A 13912-nucleotide genomic window follows, 5' to 3' on the forward strand; every position below is an offset into this window, starting at 1 on the left:
TACAATGGCATGTATCTCGTATAGTCACAGGTCATTTCTATAGCTCCTTCCCCATATCATCATTTCTGGGGAATGTTTGTTTTCAAAACAAAGAATTGGGTTAAAGCTTAGGTATCATATATCAGAACATATTTCAAGCTGAAATTAAGAACACTCAAACCTTCCTTTTAAAGGTCAGATATTATTTATTATTATTATAAAAATGATCTGTGATTTATGAATTTAACTTCTCATAAACCTCCTTTGTAATAGAATATGCAGTCAGAGGCTTAACATTACATTGTTTTCTTTTGACAACGTATCCACGAGACCACTGCAGCTGTTCCTTTACTCACAATAGCAGATTAATTAACACAATCATATGCTGTTGGCTCTTACTCAATGAGTGGGTCTGCAGTGGGATAGATAGGTAAATCCTTTAAATGCGGTGCAGATAAAGCATATACTGTGGTAGTTTCCTAACTAGCCAGTTTTGCTTCTGACTAGCCAGCCCTATCAGGATGGGTTCATGGACCACAGGCGCCCTGAGCTTGAATTTCAAAGTCAACCACACCTATCTCAGTGCCATAACGCCCAACATTTGCAAGACGTAAATATGGAAAAGCAGAAGACCTCTCAGAAATCAGCGGCTTTGGTGAAAATAGCAGTCAGTCTGCTGCCAGCATTTTGAGTCTGCAGTATTTTTTTAAAGTTCAATCATTGCTTTCCTTAAATATCTTCCTTGCTATTACTCACTTTTTTCTTCTTCTTCTTCTTCTTCTTCTTCTTCTTTTTTTTTTTTTTTTTTTTTTTTTGCCCATCCCTCAGCACACATAGTTCTGGGCAGCCGTCATGACTTTGGTTTTTAAGTACTAAAAGGTTTTTTCTTCTGCGTGTGTACTAATGAAAACGTGGGTAACTAAACCTTTCCTCCCCGCCCAGTCACCAGCTGTGAGTATTTATTGGCAACTTTAGCTGACATTATAGTGAACGTCAAACCTTTGTTAGAGAAAATGTAAGGCTTTGCTTTCGAAACAGGCATGCCCATGTTAAGAACGAGGTAACCAGGCAGTGGGCTTAATAGAATTTCCTTCAGACTTTTTTTCTAATGTCCATTACATATGCAACACTAATTTACTTTTTGTTGTTTTACTTAGCACAGAAATTGAAAATGTGACAAGCTTTGCTGGATTAAAAGGCTCATTTTATAGACACATAGACCAAGAGAAAGAAGAAAAACAAATCCATAATTTGGAACCTTTTAGAGCATCCAGGTGGTAGAAATTCAAACTCTTCCATCACTCGTGCCATTTGTGGTAGGACAGAGCATTCCTTGGAGCTGTTGCTGTCCTTTAGAATCTAGCAGACCAGAGCTTGGCCACGTTTGGTCATAGAAGTCATGGATGCTGAAGAGATAGCAACACGTCACGATGCTGAGGTCTCTTAGGCTCTGCTCAGGGGATGCTCCCCAGCACCGGGTCCTGGCTCAGAGGTCCCTGTAGGCTCCATGAGATTCTGGATGCTGAGCATCAGGCAGAAATGATGTGTTAAGCATCTAATTATAGAATGAGCTCAGGTTGTCTGTGATTCTCCTCATACCTGGGGAGTTTGCAACTCTGCCCAGACCCACGGGGGAGCAGTCCCTGCACGGAAAGAAGGCAGTCGAGCTGTTCTGCCTTTCTCCTCATCTTCACCCCGTTCCAACCTCTTTAGCTTTTTTTTTTCTAAAATAAAATACTCTTTCTTAAAAAAAAATCCAGAACACACGAATAATTCGTTGTACATAGAAACATTATTTAGAAAAAGCAGAATATTTGATTCTGACTTGAGGACAGAATTGGCTTGGAAATCTGCACAGACAGAGGGCAGACAGGGATGCAGCGATGATGGGTAGACCCCTGGGAGGAGCACTTATGACTGGACCATTAAAGCTCAACATCAGGGTCCCAACAAATGCACAGTCTGTGCTAAGAGCAGCTGTTGTCCCCAGGAGCACTGGACATCTTGCAAAGTCATAGTCCTCTTTCTCAGCCTTGGAAATTCATGTGGCCCTTTCTCTTTTTCCGCTTGGAATCTGAAGCCACCTGGGTAAGGCAGGACTGCTTTCTGGGGGTGTGACAACTGACCTTGTGCCTTTAAGGTACAAGTCATGATGATGCTCCTGATCTGTCCCACATACACTTGGAGCTCAGTTTCTAGGAATGCAACGGCTCCGTCTGTCTCTCTATCATTTTGTCTTTCTCTCCTTACGTCTAACGCAAGGCATAAAAGTGGGATGCATGGCACAGCCCAAAGTAACTTCTGGAGCCTTTCTTTCCCACCTTTATTTTTCATTTTTCATTTTTTTCTAGTTTTATTGAAAACTAATTGACATACATCATTATATGTTTAAGCCATATAGCATGATGGTTTGACCTACATGTATTGTGATCACAATAGGTTCAGCTAACACCCATCTTCTCATGTGGAGACAATAAAAGAAAAGAAAGAAAAAAGGAAAAAAACAATTCTCCTTGTGACGAGGACTCTTAGGATGTAGTCTCTTGCTAACTCTCTTTGCAGTACACAGCAGTGTTGGCCAGAGTCTTCATGCTGGACATTGCAGCCCCAGTGCTCATTTGTCTTGTAACTGTAAGTCTGTGCCTTTTGACCACCTTCATTCCATTCCCCCTCCCCAGCCCTCCACCTCTGCTGACTGCAAGTCTAATCTCTTCTTCCAGGAGTCTGTTTTTGTTTGAGATGCCATATGTAAGTGAGGTCATATAGCATTTGTTTTTCTCTGTCTGACTTCTTTCACCTAGCAGGATGCCTTCAAGGTCCATCCATGTTGTCGCAAATGGCAGGATTTCCCCTTTTCTATGACTGAATAATATTCCACTGTGTGTATATATCACATCTTCTTTATCCCTTCATCCGTTGATGGACACTGAGGTTGTTTCCATGTCTTGGCTATTTTAAATAGTGCTGCTATGAACATGGGGGGTGCAGGTGTCTTTTCAGGTTAGTGTTTTCATTTCATTTGGAATATATTCCCAGAATTGGGATTGCTGGGTCCTATGGTCATTTTAATTTTGTTTTTTGAGGATCCTCCCTACTCTTTTCCACAGTGACTGTGATAGTTTGCATTCCCAGCAACAGGTCACAGGGTCCCCTTTCTCCACATCCCTACCAGCATTTGTTATCTCTTGTCTTTGTTATGATGGCCATTCTAACAGGCATGTGGTGATGTCTCATCAGGGTTTTAATTTGCATTTTCCTCATGATTAGGGATGATGAGCACATTTTCATGTACCTATTGGCCTTTCGTTTATCTTCTTTAGAGAAATGTCTATTCAGGTTTTTCACCCATTTTCAAATTAGATTATTTGTTTTTTTGCCATTACGTTGTAGGTGTTCTTTATATATTTTAGATATTAACCCCTTATCAGATAATATGGTTTGTAAATGTTGTTTTTATAGGTTGTCTTTTCACTTTGTTGATGGTTTCTTATGCTGTGCAGAAGCTTTTTAGTTTATATAGTCCCACTTGTTTATTTTTGATTTTATTGTTTATGCTTTAGCTGTCCTGTCCAGAAAATCATGACCAAGACCCATGGCAAGGAGCTTTATTGCTGTGTTTTCTTCTAGGACTTTCATGGTTTTGGATCTCACATTTAAGTCTCTAATCCATTTTGAGTTAATTTTCATGAGTGGTGTAAGATAGGGTCCAGTTTCATTCTTTTACATGTGAATATCCAGTTATTCCAACCCCATTTATCGAACAAGACTGTCTTTTGTCCATTGAGTATTCTTGGCTCCCTCGTCAGATATGAGTTGCCCATATATGCTTGGCTTTATTTCTGGGCTCTGCAGAGCCCTTTTGAGGGTCTTCTTTAAGAGCTAAAAGATGTCTCTAACGTACCACTAATCACATGGGCAAGGATTTTGTGGATGTTTCCTGTGATTACACATTATGACCAAAAACTGTTCAGTAGGTGACTGTGAGCTAGGTCAAGAGCCAGAAGACTTTGGTCCTGGTTCAGCTCTTTTTTGTAGTACTGAGGCACTGAATAAGCCATGTAAAAACTCTTTGCACTTCCTGTATTATATTACTTAATTGGCTCACTATGTGCATGTTTCTTCATGGAAACATATGAAGAAACAAGATCTTGGCCATGCACTGTAGGTAATTTTGTGTGAGATGCCAAGTGAAGACATCCTGGCAGTTCAGAGAAGGTGATAGGCTCCAGGAGGAGGAGGAGGTCCTGTCTGTTCACTGTGTTCCTGTGCCTGGAGTGGTATCTGCTACTTAGCATTCAATAAACATTTGTTGGACAAATGAATAAACAGACAATTGCAGGATCCTGTGCTGTACTAGACAAGGAGAAAGCGGGGAGGGTTCTGGAAGGAACCTGAGCTCATCTCTGAATGAGCGAGTGGGCACACTGCTGTATCCAGTGGAGAGAAAGGGAGTTGTCTATAGAACCATAGAATCATCGGGTGGAGAGATATAATATGCAAATACATTCTTTCACTGGCAGGGCAGAAGGGACCTACCCAAGGCTATACATTCACAGTGGAACTTGGGACCGGTTTCTTGATTCAGTTTCAGCCCAGGGTGCTTCTCATGGGGGTCTCTGATTGAAGAGAATCCTCTAGGCTCCGAGGTCTAGTCAGGCTGGGATTCACTGTTGAGACAGGGGACTAGGTCATGGCGCAGCAGGAAGGATGTTTGCTTGTGGAAGCAAGACATGAGACACAAGAAGTTATAGCAAGAGACTCCAGTTGAGGTAGGGCAGGGAGGCCAGCCCGTGAAGACGATGGTTTCAGCAATGGGAAGTGTGCTTTGCCTTTGTGAGGACAGTCAAAAGCATCAGGATCCAGCTGTAGTAATAATTTTGTCCCCTGACTGTACTGACATTTTCCATAATGATGCAAAATGCAGTGACTGGCACATAGTTGGGATTCAGTAAGTATTTGTTGGATGAACTTACTGAAGAAAGGAATGTGCACTTCTGTGAGGCTTCTGGAGGATCTAGTCTCCAGGTGTAAGGAGAACCTGAGCCTTGGGTTGCCCTTCCTGCTCCTTGCCTTGCCCCTTTCCCCATACCCTGCATTCATGCAAAGGGCCCTGGGCTATTCTGGAAGTACCTTAATCCACTTATACCCTCCATTTCCTTTCTATGGAATGTCTTCTGCCCTCTTAACTGTCAAGCATCTATTCATCTTTTAAGGCTCAACTGGATGGCCACCTCTTCCAGGAAGCTCTCTTTCATTGCCCTACTCCCCACCAGCCTCCATGGTCACTCCTGGGAACACCAAGGGCCTTCACAACATCTTTTTAAGGCTCTTAGTGTTTCGTTCTTGGGGAGAGAAGAGGAGGCCTCCAATGATGCATATACTTGCTTGTCCTATTCCACAACAGTGGTCTGGGCAGTGAGCTGGAGGTTGATTAACACCAGCATGGGGAGCTGCACAGAGTGAGTGTGAGTGAAAACTTGTTGATTGAATGAACAAACTCCTCATTGCCTTGCTGTTGGAACTGCAGATGGGAGAAAGCAGCAGAGGCAGTTAGTGGGTAGCCAATGACATTTGGGAGGCCAAATGGTAGAGGTGGGGGCTCAGAGGGCACAGTTCTGGGCCTTTCGAATGCCCCAGCTGCTCAAGGTCACTGTGGATACACGTGCCAGTGACTGACACTGGCCCCAGAGCGGGTGCTTTCCTTATGGTGAGTCAGATCGCCATGGAGGTGGGGGGTGTCCTGGGTTCTGTGCGATGCTGGTGTAGCTCCCCTCTGTACTGGGGTGAGAGTGAGCGCGTTCTGCCCCAAAGTGCACATCCTCAGCCCCAGAGAAAGGGGCCAGGAGTCTTCTGGGGGAGCTTGGCTCAGAGGCTTCCATGGCCTTTCTCATTTAGAGGATTAATGGTCAAATAGGTAGACGTTGTCGCAATCCTCCCCCTCCCTCTCCTTAAATGCCAGAGAAGAGGCATCCGCAGGTGCGCGCGCACACACACACACACACACACACACACACACTGAGAGACACTGGCAGCCACAATGCTCATCCATCGTGGGTGTGCCCCCGGGTGTGTGTCTTTAAGAGGCATGGTGAATGGCTTGAGTCATCGATGATGCTCTTGAATGGCAAATTGGTCAGAGTTGCACAATGGTAATGATCACTCTGCCCGTGACCTTTTTAGTGCATTTACATTTTATCACAACATGCATAAGCCACCCATAGGCTTCCCATTGGCTAGGTCATTCCTTATGCACAATACCCCAGCATGCAGGGGGACGCATCCCGCGTGGATGAGAGAGGGGCAGACTCTGACACATCCCGCTCTATTGTTGCTTGGTAATCTTTATCACCAAAGGAGACTTTTGACTCGAGCCCATGTTTTCTTCCTTTTTTATAAAAGTGAAGGCACTCAAATGTGATTTTGCATCCCTCATTTTCGTAGCGCCCTGAGCTGAAGCCCTAGACTCAGCGCTGCCCCTGCCCTCCTGCCCTGGGCCTGGTGTGGGGCTAGGAGGCAAACGGGTGCTCCAGGAGAGGCCACAGGACACTGGTGTAGGTGGGGCTGTTGTATTTTAAGACAGTGCTTTCCAAAGGAGCCTGCTTGAGTGTGGGATTGTGGCTGTGCTTGTGAGCACAGTGTGTGTGTGTGTGTGTGTGTGTGTGTGTGTGTGTGTGTGCACACATATGTCTGTGTGTGTGTGTGTGTGTGTGTGTGTGTGTGTGCATGCTCATTCCCATGCTTGTCATGCAGAAACTCAACCTGGAAGATCTAAACTGGGTCAGGTTCAGTGGACAACCCCAGAAGCCTCACCCGCCGGGTTTCCCACTGTGTCCCCATCAGCCATAGACAATCAGGTGTGTGCCCCCCCCGCACTCATTGCCTCCTGTAGTTTGCATGACCAAAGAAATGAAGAAACTGCATTCCTCTTCAGCTTATAGCAAAATATTAACTGCCAAGGAGAGAGGTGAAAGCACCAGAAATGGGAGGTGGACGGGCTGCCACGTTCCGGGCTCTGGGTCCGATTTTGGCACCAGCTATCTCAATGAGGTGGGTGCTAGGGCACCCGTTTCATAGAGGCAGCCAAGAGGCTCAGGGCAGTTGGGTCTGTTGCCCAACAGTTGTCTGGCAGGTGGGCCCCCGCCCGCAGGTACACGGCCTCCCCCATGCAGGGCGCTCTGCGGGGCGTGTGTGCGGAGAGGGGCGAGGGACCGCTGTGTGTTCCAGCCGCTCCGCGCTGTTGGGCTGAGTCGTTATTGCTGTTTTCATTTGCGCCTTTAGGTTACAGTGCCAAGAACAAAAATAAGCCTGGCTATTTTTCACTCATATTTGGTACTTCTTTTTCTTCTTCTTTTTTTCTCCATTGCCATTGAAATAGAATTCTAATTTTTACTTAAAATGTGTAATCTTAATAAATTGCTACATTATTGCATGATGCTTGATATATTTAAAGACCACCTCTTTTTCCAGAAAAGCTCATCTCCAATAATATAATCACAATCAATAGAAAAACATGTTTCTATATACAGTATCTGCTCTTTTTTTCTATCTATCCAGATAAAAGAGACTTATCTCTATATATGAGTCTGTATGGACTGTGTGGACTATAACAATGTCATAATATTTTAATAACATCTCTTATATTTATCATCTTCAAACATCCAGGTCTTAGACTTTACATCAGACTTACTTACACACAATGTGCCTTGCACATCTTAAGAGTTTTATGTGACTGTCTTATTTTTGCAAAGCACTCTTGGCCTTGGATAACCACATCCAGCAAGGGTTTGGTAGAGATACTTGCTCAGGGGCTGCAGTGGGCAGGGGTGAGGGAAAGGTGGTGGGTGAGTGAGGCCGTGTTGAAGGGCCCTCCCATGACTGACCTCAGGGGTGCCTGCAGACCTGCTCGTGTGGATCTTCAGAAATATTTCCAAGCCCATCTTTTGGGGTCAGCTGTTTTTAACCCCAGAGGCTAATTAATCTGAGGGGCTAAATGTTTGGGTCCCCTCAGATTTCATTTTTAATTCTAACCGCCAGTGTGGCGGTACTCAAAGTTGGGGCTTTGAGGAGGTAATGAGGTCATGAGGGTGGTGCCCTCATGAATGGGATTAGTGCCCTTGTAAGCAGTTAGAGAGCTACCTTCCTCCTTTTGCACCCTGGGAAGATACAAGAAGTCTGCTAAGCCAGGAGGTGCATTCTCCCCAGAACCAGACCGTGCTGGCACACTGATCTTGGCCTTCCAGACTGCAGAACTGGAAAATCAATTTTTGGAAATCAGTTTTTGTTCTTGATAAGCCACCCAATTTATGGTATTTTGTTATAGCAGCCTGAGCTAAGACAGCTAATATTTTTCTAATGTGTTTCTTAGATTATTTTAAATCATTTCCCTCAGAGCAGATGTTTTCTTGGGGTGGGCTTAAATTCCAGTTAGTATGGCTTGGTAATGCTCTGCCAGCCCAGGACAACCCCCGCTCCAAGGCTCAGCGAGATGAGGAGGGCTGGGTCACAAAGGCAAGGACCTTGGGTCCTCATCCCAGCAGTCCACCACCTTGCCGTGGGACCTTTCTCACTCTCAGACCCTCAGTTTTTCCGTCTGTAGAATGAGAGTGTGCTAGGCTGTTCTCTGAGGTCCTTTCTGGCTTTGAGCTTTATTGACCCTCCTCTTGGTGCTATTGGGATTTATTCAGGATGTGTGCCTGAAGGTCTGGCCCTGTCACGCAGAAGGTTAGACTTTCACCCTGAGAACAGAGCCTTAGACCCCAAATATGGGTATCGGGGGAGACTATTCACTTTTTGAAAAAGTTCCCATCCACCCCTGTGCCTTACTCAAGGGCTTTGACCATTGCATTGAATGTCGGTAACAACAACAATCACTAGTCCCATTTACTGAGAGTTTAATCCTTGCCAGATACAGTGCTAAACGCTACGGGTGTTTCATCTCATGTGCTCCACCACACATCCCTGAATGGTAAGCATGACTGTTTTCATTCCCAGCTTATTAAGAAGAAAGCCGAGGCTTTGAGAAGGGAAAAGCTGAAGGTCATTTGCTTGCAAATGGCAGATACTTGATTCCACCTAAGATTATCTGACGTCACAGCTCACACTTAACCACTGCACACACGTAGCAGATATTCTTAGAGTTTGCTTCTGGACCGTTGCACATCAGAAACTCTTTTCCTATCTTCACTGGCATGGTGGTTGCATTTCACCTTTTTAGGTACTGGTCTCCCCTGTCCTATTTGAACCCTTCTCATGGAACTGCACCCTGTCTTCTCCATCAGCTGAGCAGTAGGGAGCTCATTTTATGAAACTCAAGTGTTCAGAGACCCTGGCTTTTTTTTTTTTTTTTTTTTTTTGGTGACAGAGACCCTTCTTCTTAACACCAAGTCAGTACTGAGAGTAACACACCTCTGAAATGCTCACGTAAGTGGGAGAATAGAATTTGGTTCATAATAATTCTGTATCTTGTGCAGAACCTCTGAGGACCACACCAACAGCAGAGCGGGATCATTTGCACGTGGATCTCAGGGACGTGGGTCCAGGGGCAACACCCGAGCCTGCTGAGGATTGTTGGCAGAGGCGAAAGGTGGGGGAAAGCAAAGTCTGAAAGGGTTGAATCTGCTAAGTAACGTAGACAATTATATTACAGCTCATGGACCAGGTTGACATATCCGGATCTTTGCCTGAAGGACCCACCTGGCCAAGTGCCTTGGGTATTGTATATATTCCAGGGAGAATTGAGCCATTTCCTTGAGCGATGGGAAACTAAATGAAAACGTAACTGCAGGGTGAATTGCTGGTCCTGAATCTGACAGATCTCTTTTCTGGACTAGATTGCACACAAGGACTCAGTTCCTGCCAGTGGGTCTGTGCACTCGGGAACAGGGAGGGGCTGGCCATAGGTGCAGGTGACAGGGGTTCTCTTCAGCTAGCTTGCACCAGGGAGTGTAGATACGCTTACTTACACTCAGGTGGCAGGGGACTACGTGACACTATCTCCCCTGGGGGGCATGGGAAATAGTGACTAGTCAGAGAGATCAAATTGGACAGCCAGGCCAAGTCTACAGCAGGGAGAGAGGGCAAACTTGGCTGGATCTTCTTTGGGGAACCGCCAGGAGATTTAATGGGAGAGACTCTTCATCACATGGTAGTTGGCCGATAGGCATCCAGGTATTCTAAACATATTTTATTTTCTTAGGAAGGACAAAGAATCTGAGATGGCTTTACTGCCCCTCCAGCAAACTAAGAGGGTGTAGGCTGGACAGCAGTGTTCTGTGTCCATGGGCATCACCCAGCAAGGCAGTGGGAGACTGGTATAAAATCCTCCAGGCAAGTGAATGAGTTTAGGAACACTGAGCATTGTCCTTGCTGCTGCTTCTTCTTCTTCTTCTTCTTCTTCTTCTTCTTCTTTTTTTAAATCTGGACTTCCAACTCATTCTTTAGGCAAAAATAAGTCCCAGATGTGTCCAGATGAACAGAAACACAGAAAGACCTAGAAGAAAATAGAAGTATTTTTATAATCATTGAGAGGAGAAGCCTTTGCTAGCCATAACATCAGAGCCAGAAACTCTAAGAGTAGAGGTTGGCAGATTTTGCTACTCCTTCACTTAGCATAGTGCTATTCAATAGGTATTTTTTTCCATGAATTTGACCACGTAAAAATTAAATACTTCTAAGCAGCATGCACGCACATACAAACACACACACGCACATATTTCAGACCCAAATATAAACTGCAAAAGACAATATGGGAAAAATATTTGCTACATATATGTGAGGCAAAGGGTTAATATTCCTGGTACAAAGAAAAAAGCTCTTGCAAATCCATAAGAAAAAAACAAGTCCTCCAATAGAAAAAAGGTCCAAGGACATGGGCAGGTAATTCAGAGAAGAAGAAGTACAAACGGTCAATAATCAAAGCACAGTAAAGGAAATCTTTGCAGCCATTAAATGCGTGAGGCTGACCTGTATTTACTGACTTGGAAAGATGCCCATGACATATTGTTGAATGAAAAAAGTGGGCTACAAAACAGCAGGTAGAGTATGATTCCATTTATGGAAAATTATGAGAGTATCTTAATCCCCATCCTTTGTGCAAACAATAGAAATGTTCTCCAAGTTGGCTTTAGCAAAAAGGAGAATTTGAGGAATATGAGAGCTCCTCCTCATCAAACCTCCCCCTCCCCCCCCCCCATTTGCCAGGCCAGTGAGGGGTGGCCTCACCTGTGGACAGCTGGGCTCAGGAACCTGTGAGAGTCCCTGGGAAGCAAGATGGCTACTTCCCCATCCCCCCTCCCTGGGCCACAACGTTCCCTCACTGCACTGCTGGCCTCTGTAGTTTTTGGCTTCTCTTTCTCTCTCTACAGGCCAATTGGGCAGTAGGATTGGGGATAATTTTTATTCATTAAAAAATATATTTTTGTACTGTTGGGATTTTTTTTTTACAATGAGTGCATATTACTTTTAAATTTAAGAAAAAGGCTATTATTTTATTTTCAGAGATAGAAAAAAAATCTAGTTAGGAAGTTTGACTGGTAAAGAGTTAATGTCCTTAGTATAAGAGGAAATGCCCACAAATCAATAAGAAAGATAATGCCCCAACCAAGAGGAAAAAAGTGCCCACCTTAGAGCCCTTATTGAGTGTTTACTGTATGTGAGGAACTGAACGAAACATCCTGTAAGAGTCACTTCTTCCACGGCTTAATAAGGAAGATGCTATTCCTTCCCCCTCTCCTTCCTTCCTTCCTTCCAATGACTATCCACCAAATATCTGTCTTCCGTCGGGTATGTTCTGGGCTCCACAGATAGAATTTTGCCCTCATGGCACTTACATTTCTATTTTCTCTGTTTTGCTGCTAAGGAAGCTGAGGCTGGAAGAAACTCTCACCAGTACACCTGTTTCTAATGAGCATGTTACAGGATCCTCAGAATAGGAGAGTGGGATTCCCAGAGGGAGAAAAATAAATGGCCAATAAACATATGGAAATATTTTCACCTGATTAGCAATCAAAGAATACAGTTAAAAGTAGTTTTGGTTTATTTAGTTATGTACTTGCTTCTCAGGCTGCCAAAGATGTGTATAAGATTGATAACAATTAGTATTTTCTATAGGGTTGGGAGAAATCAGACACTCTCTTAGTCTGCTGGTAGGTGTTTTTATATTTACGCAAAGTTTTTGGAGAATAATTTGGCAAACGTGTCAAAGACTCCCAAATAAATGTCTACCCATTACCTTAGCAATTCTTTTATGAAATTATTCATGTATGTGTATTTGTATGTGTGTATCAGATAATCAAAGATGTTTGACCGAAGATACTCTTTGCAGCCAGTTTATAATAGTAAAATTTTGGAAACAATTTAAATGTACTTCAAAAAGGAATTGGTTACAGAAACTGTGATTTCCTTACTATGAAGTCATGGCAGTATTGAAAACGATAGTGTAGGTCTGAATTTTTGACATGCAAAGATATTCATAATATATTATGAAGTGACAAAAGCAGATTACAAAGTCCATTTGCATAATATGATCCCCCTTTTTGGTAAAAATGAAAATATATTTAGCTATGCATTGTTTCATAGAAAAATTTGAAAGGACATAAAGCAAAATGTTAAGAACGATTATCTTGGGGCAGAAGGGTTCCTGCCGGTATCGTCCTTCCTTACATATAATCTTTTTGCAATTATCATGTACCAGTTTCATAATCAGGTAAAACCAAACCCAAAGAAGGAAGCTGTTTCTGTTGCAGAGAAAGGCGCCCACACAAAGCCCGGTGGTGGCGGATGCTGCACCGGGCCCGCTTTGCAGACCAGCCCCACGGGGGAAGGCACCACAGCCGCCTCATCTGGTTCATGGAGCTGCTCCCTGCTCCAGCACCCATTTCCCCAGCCTGGACACCCTAGTGGGCAGGTCGAGCCCTTCCCTCGGGTCTGCACAGCTGGGGTCTCAGAAGTCTGCTGCAGGACCTGAAGTGAGCCTGGAACTGAGGAAGACCACCGTGAAAGCAATAGCGGAGCTAGGGTGATGTGTCACGGTGCTAGGAAGGACTGGCTGCCGGTGCCCTCGCTGGTTACTCGCTGAGAAAGTGTGTGTTTCAGGAATCATTATGGAAGGAGACAGGCATCCTGTGAGGGGAGCTGGGGGCAACTCAGGGACAGTGGGAGGGACGGGCACCAGGGACACACCTTCGCCCAGAGCTAAAGGGCACTGGCTCCTGTGTCACGCGCCTGGCTTCTCTTCGGCTTGCTGAATGAACAAAAAACTTACAAAATACAGACACAAAACAAAATGAAATGACAAAAGTAAAGAAAATTAGAGGACAAAATAACAGATACAAAAAAGAGGTTATAATATTGAAAACGAGCTAAAAATTGAAGAAGGGAAAATTGAGACAGTAAGATTAAATAGGATAAGATGAAAAGTTACAGGATTTAAGATAACCAGCTATCGATAGTAAGACAAACACAATTAACCTGTTTTTTAAAAGTGAAATGCCCAGCTAGAATCGAGAGGGCCAGAAGCTAGAGATTTTAAAAAGATAACACTTGACTGAGATAAAGTTTGAAAGTGGAAGGAACAGGGACAACGGGCTTAAGAAACCATACTTAAAAGGTACCACAAAGAGAAACGCGAGATGACAAGAGGAAGGTTAAAAGATTAACAGAAGGTAATCAACGGAGAAACAACCAAAGAACCAGAAGTCAGAGGAAGCCGACCAAACAGGATCATTTTAGGCTAAAGTACAAGGACTATTTTTACCTACTAGGTGAGAATAACATCGACAAACAGGCAGGTGGCCCAAATTTTTAGTGGGGTCATCTGCACTATGATTCCAGAATTGCCCATGTTCTTTCTTTTTTCTCCTTTGTAGCTGTCATCATGACATTCATCATTTGTATAAGTATTTGATTAATGTCTTTCTTCCTGCATGAGACTTCA

At 44.0% G+C, this 13912-nt stretch overlaps 1 protein-coding gene across 3 annotated transcripts in view; it reads left to right on the forward strand.

Annotated features, from left to right (window-relative positions):
- ZNF536 (zinc finger protein 536) overlaps positions 1-13912 on the forward strand; it is a 421493-nt gene that overhangs the window by 228487 nt on the left and 179094 nt on the right. The window lies entirely within an intron of this gene.

The sequence above is a fragment of the Zalophus californianus genome, chromosome 17, assembly GCF_009762305.2.
Source record: "Zalophus californianus isolate mZalCal1 chromosome 17, mZalCal1.pri.v2, whole genome shotgun sequence".
In the NCBI taxonomy this organism is placed as follows: Eukaryota; Metazoa; Chordata; class Mammalia; order Carnivora; family Otariidae; genus Zalophus; species Zalophus californianus.